We start from the raw sequence: 6,872 nt of genomic DNA on the forward strand, positions 1-6,872 counted from the left end.
CATTTTAACCAGTTGACTGTTGACTGTTTTGGCATTTCTAAAACAGCTAGGGTTTTTTTTTCCATTTGTATGTGTCAAGAGATCAATAAATTGTGATGTATTATAGTTAGCAAAATATTAGGTCCCTAGCAGAATTAGAAATAATACAACTTATTTTTGTAATGATGATCTACACTTATAGAAATAATATAATTTGACTCTTCTCCATTCGCCTGCATATTCAATGTACAATGGTTATATTAGCTTTTTTTGGTTCAACTACATGTCTACGTTATGCCTAAATGCATGCCACTCTATAACAAAATAGTTGACTATTAGATTGGTTATTGCCCTACTTGCGTGCAGGTAAAGAAACTTCAAGAAAGCCATACTTTTTTTTGGTTCAACTACATGTCTACGTTATATCAGGTTTGTTACCATTTATATTATACATCAATCGTCCCGCTTTGTAAACTGCGTCAGGTTCTTTCATTTGCAATTTCTTTCTTTCAGGAAACCAAATCAGGTTACTCCACCGTTTGGAAACTACGTCCGGGTCAAAAAAAATTGGCTTAAAGCCCTACATCGATCCTGCAGTTGCAGTTTTGTAAATCATTTACTATAGCCTATGAGGCATATGAATAATTTCAACGTTGGTTCTGCATTGCGTGTAACCGTTTTCCCGAACTCTGGATATTGTAATCATCATATCCTTTATGTATGCAGGCTGTATAAGTCTTTTGTGTTACAAGTTAGTAATTAACCAATCCTTTTAACATGCAACCATTATAACTATTTTGTGTTGGAACCTGTCACATGTCCATCAAATAACCCGCCACGTGCAATGCACGGGCAATGACCACTAGTTGGAACAAAAATGGACTTCTTGTAGGCATTGACTTACTAAAAGTTGTGATAAATGCACAACTATTTATAATGAAGTCACAAAAACTATCCACTATACTTGTTCGTATAGAACAATTTGGCACACAATGCTAGTAAATTTATCTGTATTAGTAGTGAAAATATCACTACCAAATCACAAACCCAAAAACTTTATTCCTCTTCCGTATCATAAAAACACAAGTACCTAATTTGAATATACATCTATATCTATATAATCTAATAAACCTCTAAAATAATGACATCATCATTAAGTTAAATTATCAATTACTTTTCATAATAATGATGTCATAATTATATATTAATTTAATTAAAAAATAATACAAAATCTTTTATAAAAAGAAATATATTAATCTCTCATAAATTGTAATTTTATTTTTTTTTTAAAATTTAAAAGGCATTTATTATTATTATTAATTATTATTATTTTTTAAAAATATAAATATAATTATTCAACTTTGAGCGAACTTTATGTTTGTAAAATCAACGTCAAGTTTCTTAGTCAAAATCTGTAGTTCCACGGGGCAATAAACTAAATGACTTTAACATTTACATTCACTTGATACCTAAAACATATTATTAAACTATTTCGTTTAAATAAACCCGTATTTTTACAGGTCATTTCACTAGTTATACATATACATACATACAAAACATACACATAAAAAAAGGAGAACCGATGGCTCACTTTGGCTATACATGATGTATCGTGATAAAGGGATTGCAACATTTAAAATTTTAAATATAAGATGAAATGACCATTCATATTATAAGGTAAAGAAATGATTTTGGTACAGTATAAAAAAAGTAATTTGGACAGTTATCAATTATAATTTTTTACTTTCCACATTCAATAATATACATAAAAATGGATTTATTAAAAAAAAAAAAAAAAAATCCAAATGGTTGCATCTAGACTTTTTGACAAAAAAAGAACTAATAACACTGTATTTTACTATTTTTATTGATTGATATGTTTGTAGTTCTAACAACAAAAGCATTACATCCAACCCCACTGAGTCCCCTTTTCCACCTGCAGTTATTATCTCAGCCCATCTATATAAGCTCAACTTCTAAAACATAACCATGCCATCTCTGATCTCTCTGCTATTATACTAAAAACTGTTCTGGGGATTCATGCCTCACTAATCATCGGTCTAATGGAATCAGAAAATCGTTCGAAAAGTGAAAACAATGCGATAACGGGGGAAGATAAACACAAAGAGAAAGGTTCAAGATTCAAAAGGAGATGCTGCACATCACTGAAAGAGCAGTATTCAAGATTGTACATACTTACAAAATGTGTTGTTATATTGCTTTGTTGGCATAAGCATGCAAACTGTAGTTAAAATGCAACATACAGGGATGGACTTAGAATATAATCACTGGGGGGTAACAATAATAAATTTTCTATCTTTCTGAGGGGCAAAACTATCTCTTTTTATGCACCTAAAAATTTCTTGAGGGGCAGCTGCCCCCGCTCTGTTTGTAGATTCATCCCTGCTTAGATACATTAATATTTACATGTATATATGTGTGTGCGTGTGCGCGCGCTCATACAATCTGTACTAAGATATCATTAGAATATGAAATTACGCTTTCATGAATGCAAAGAATGATAAAAATAAGGTTATATGTTCAAATCAGACTAGTCATTCATTCATGTGTGTTCTGCAATGTACACTCGATAAAACTATAATCATTGTAACTGGAAAATGAAGACATTTGATATTTGATATATGAAATTAAGACATGGATAATAATTTATATTTTCACTTAGAAGATGATGAACATTTGTTCTTGATCCATTTGAAACTAGTGGAGGTACCTTTCTTCATTTTGTTAGCTCCAACAATGGCAGCAGACTTAGCTTTCACCAATCCAGTCGACGCAGCAGCCTTCACTTGATCCATCTTCTTGTTGGTGTTGTTGCTCTTATTAGTATTCTGAGTTTCATAAGGCTTTTCTTCATTGTTGAAAACGCCCGTTCCCCATTGATCAGACCATGTATCGTTCTTGCTTCCCATATCTTGACCTAAAATATGTTCCAAAGTTTTAACGTTTATCAGATACGAATATTGAAACGTTCGTAGCTATCGAACTATTGATTCTTAACTACGATAAGCAATTTTTCGGTAATTACAAATATAAAACTCAATTGTACAAATTTTGAAAAAATAAGAATGTGTGTTCAAAGTTCAAACAATCAAATTGATGTCAATCTTAACTAATAGAATCAGCAAACTACTGAAAACAATTACACATACAGATAATTGAATCTGATAATTCAAGTGTATCAACTCTAAAATAAAATTTGGGGATAATGTAAAAATTATAGCATATTTCATATAACTTTCGCAATCAAATAATTCGCATCGATGTTGCAATCAAAGATGTAACAATCTAAAGAAAACTTAAAAAAACAACGCAAATCAAGCTGTTAGAATTAAATATAATAAACTAAAGCCCTAACAAATCACAATGCAAGTTAAGCTTCTTTCTAAGTATATTTTTTTTTCTAAAACCCTAGCTGCAATTAATTCATCAGCATCATCTTAAATCAAGATAAACATCATAAGCACATACGATTAATACACAGAATATTGATCGAAACAAAACTGGCGAACACGAGCAAACGAATTTGCGTGTAGTGATTTAAACCTTAAAAAATATATAGAGATAGAGATAGAGATACAGATATAGATACAGAGACAAGTATACAACTACGGATTTAAGAAAAATAAAAGAAAAAAGCAAGGAGATAAAACCCCACCAGGAGGAGAATCGCAGTTGATAATGACTTGTGTGAGACCTGTTCAGCAATAAAAATTATTTTCAGAATTAAAGGGGCTGTTTGGCTTTGCACGACTCAATACCTTTTTTTATCACTTCTAAATTAGATAATCTTTTTCTTTTAACAAAATTGACAAAATGATCCATGTGTTTGTTCATTTTCATCCTAGATTTTAGAAACTGTAATTTTCATCTTTAATAGAGTAAATGTGTCCCAATTTAGTCCCTGCATTAACGAACGATTAAATTGTCCGTTAGTGTCGGCTCGTGTTTATCACGTGATTATAAAATGTTTCATATTCTAATGTATAATGTATTCTTCATACTAAACCTATACATGATACTCCGTTCTATTCATGTTCCTTGACAAAATTGCATGGGGGGTCCCTATGGTTTGTTCAAAACAACAAGTGGAGTCCAAAAGAATTTTTTCACCTTAGGGGGTCACTGTAGTTTGCAATAGTTTCACCAGGGGTCCAACGTCCTAACGTCTGTCAATATTTAACAGTTTTGGGCCTCACATGACTTGCACATGAGGGTAGTTCCGTCTTTTTAATTAACCCTCCAACCTTTTTTATTTTATTTTCTCTTTTCTTTTATTTCTCTTTTCTATTTCTCTCAACTCAGCAAAAATTATGAATCATGAATCCATCGAATTAAACCTGATAAAATGAAGGAGTCTAACTCGCTCAATTACTCGGTCAACCGCCAGTCAACGACGGTCAAACGGCGGTCAACGGTGGTCGGAAAACTTAGATCTAGACGGAAAAACGAAAAGATGAGGAAGGAGAACAGGAAAAGAGAAAAGAAGAGAAGAGAGGAAGGAAATAACATGAAACCCGTTATGAATTCCGGTGTCCTGAGGAGTTAAAGAAGTAGGTGGTGATTTCTTAACTTTTTAGGGTTTTTAAGTTGAGAGAAGCTCACTTTTTTTAGATCTGGAAGACTATAACAGCGTACAGCCCCTCAACTACTAAATTAATTCCTTTTTTCTTTATTTAATTACAATAGCAGTCCCTCAACATTACCAACTCTAATAAATAGAACAAACTTAATTTGCATTCTTGAATCTTTAATTAATTGACAATAACAGCCCCTGTTATTATATATTATTAGAATATATATATTTATATTAAAAGGTCAACGAAAGTCAACATCCGAGTTCTCCCCCGAGTTCTCCCCGAGTCGCGAGTTTTACAACCTTGACAGATCCAAAACGTCAAGGATTGCAAGGAAAAATGGAAGAACATGATCGGTGTTAAAGATGAACACCATAAATCAAAAACTGAGATTTATAGTGTTTTAGCCTTTGATTTCTACACGAAATATACTTCAAATCATGTATAAAACCTTTGTAAGTCATCAATTTAACCTGAATCATCATATAACTTTCGAATTCAATCAATGAAATTCTGTTGACTTTTTGAACCGAAATTTGACTTTGAGAAATCGAATCATTCAATGATGTTAAACTCAAATTGAAATATCACGAAGCACAATTGATTGATAAGAAATCTATAACTGTTCTCAGATCGACCTGAGGTGTTGTGATTCAACCAGAGCAGCTCGATGTCACTATTCGGTTAAAGATGAAGAACACGAGCCATAAATCCTCGAATCTGTTGCTATGAATCTGAATTGATGTTGAAGGAGTGTGAGATTCTCATTGTGAATCATGAATCTAAGCTTAATTCGTTGAAATAATCATCATATGTTGAAGTTGAAAATTGAGGTTGAAGATGATACATATGAACGAGTACTGTAGCTGATGGTACATGAATCTGAGCTTAATTTATTTTTTATTTTTTGATGTTTTGATGATAAATAAAAAGATGATATGAAGATGTAGAGAATGTAATGAAGAATGAGTGCAGGTATACTTAAAAGGGGTAAAAAGAGATAAAAAGACTAAAGTGCCCTCACATGCTATGCACATGTTGAAAGTTAACAGAAAAAGATAGCGGTGTTAGGCAATTGGACCCCCCATGAAACAAGTGCATACCACAGTGACCCTCAATGTCAAAAAAATTCTTTTGGACCCCGGTTGTAGTTTTGAACAAACCACAGGGACCCCCGTGCAATTTTTTCATGTTCCTTTAATTACTCTGTGATTAATCTAAGACAGAAACAGTTTCACTGCCCGAGCAACATGGTTGGATTTCGAAAAAAAAAGATTAATGAAAGCTTGCACTTCGAGTATGCACAACAATAGAACCTTCGACTTGGATTCTTTGATGTCAACGAAGTATGAATAATCAACGGACTACCACAAACACAATACACAGTCATCCTGAATTAGGATCGAAGATTTGTTTAGGGAATTTTTGTATGGGTATAGAACGAAGACAAACTATATTATGTTCTCTTCATTATACCGCGTATATATTATATAATGGTTTATAATCACGTGATATGTACAAGCCTACAGTAATGTAACATCCCAATTTTTTTCCCGGGTCTGAGCCGCACTGCGGGCCTTAGAGTCGCGCTGCGGGTTAACATGTGAGCTAATGGGAAAATCTTTAGAAACTGTTGGATTCAATTTTTAGTTTTGAGCCGCGCCGCGGGCCCTGGAGCTGCGCCGCCGGCTATAACTAGAGCTGGTGCTGAATCAGCATTTTAATGAGGGTTAAATTATGGGCATTTTGGTCTTTTCGCATTGTGAACGGTTTGGTGACCCCAAAACTGATCAAGCCCTATCTTATCCTCATTTCAACCTCATCTCTTCACTCTCATTTCTCTCAACCTTTTTAGAAAGAGAAAACCCATTTAGAGAGAGAGAACTTTGATTAGAGAAGAAGAAGCTTGAATCGGGTGAAGGTGCAACAGTTAAAGTTGTTCCTTTCGTCCCTAGCTACGTTTTGATTGTAGTGGTAAGTCTCGAACCCGAATTTTAGTCTTTGATTCTTGTTTTGTGTTAGGGTTTGAGTTAGTCTTGGGTTATAAACCCCATTTCTCATGAAATTGGGGGTTTTGTTGTATGTATTGTGTAAGTAAACCTGATTAATGTGGGTTTAGGGTTTGATGATGAATTTGATCATGGTTTTGGGTGCTAATCACTAGATTGGAAGTTTGTGTGTAAATTTGATGTTCTTAAGAACATGCTTGCTAGTCAAAATGAGTGTTGACTTTGATTTAGTGTCAAACTAAGTTTTGAGTCAAGATTTGGTGAATCAAGTGTGTAAATACTTGGTTTA

General features: G+C 33.2%; 1 long non-coding RNA gene across 1 annotated transcript; it reads right to left on the reverse strand.

Annotated features, from left to right (window-relative positions):
• Positions 1-2,566: 2,566 nt before the first annotated feature.
• LOC139886257 (uncharacterized) lies at positions 2,567-3,741 on the reverse strand. Its single transcript, XR_011772369.1, has 2 exons — positions 3,656-3,741; positions 2,567-2,917 (listed from the first exon to the last, which is right to left on the reverse strand). It is a non-coding gene; the product is annotated as an uncharacterized lncRNA (long non-coding RNA).
• Between the last annotated feature and the right edge of the window lie 3,131 nt (positions 3,742-6,872).

Source organism: Rutidosis leptorrhynchoides, chromosome 1 (assembly GCF_046630445.1).
Source record: "Rutidosis leptorrhynchoides isolate AG116_Rl617_1_P2 chromosome 1, CSIRO_AGI_Rlap_v1, whole genome shotgun sequence".
In the NCBI taxonomy this organism is placed as follows: domain Eukaryota; kingdom Viridiplantae; phylum Streptophyta; class Magnoliopsida; order Asterales; family Asteraceae; genus Rutidosis; species Rutidosis leptorrhynchoides.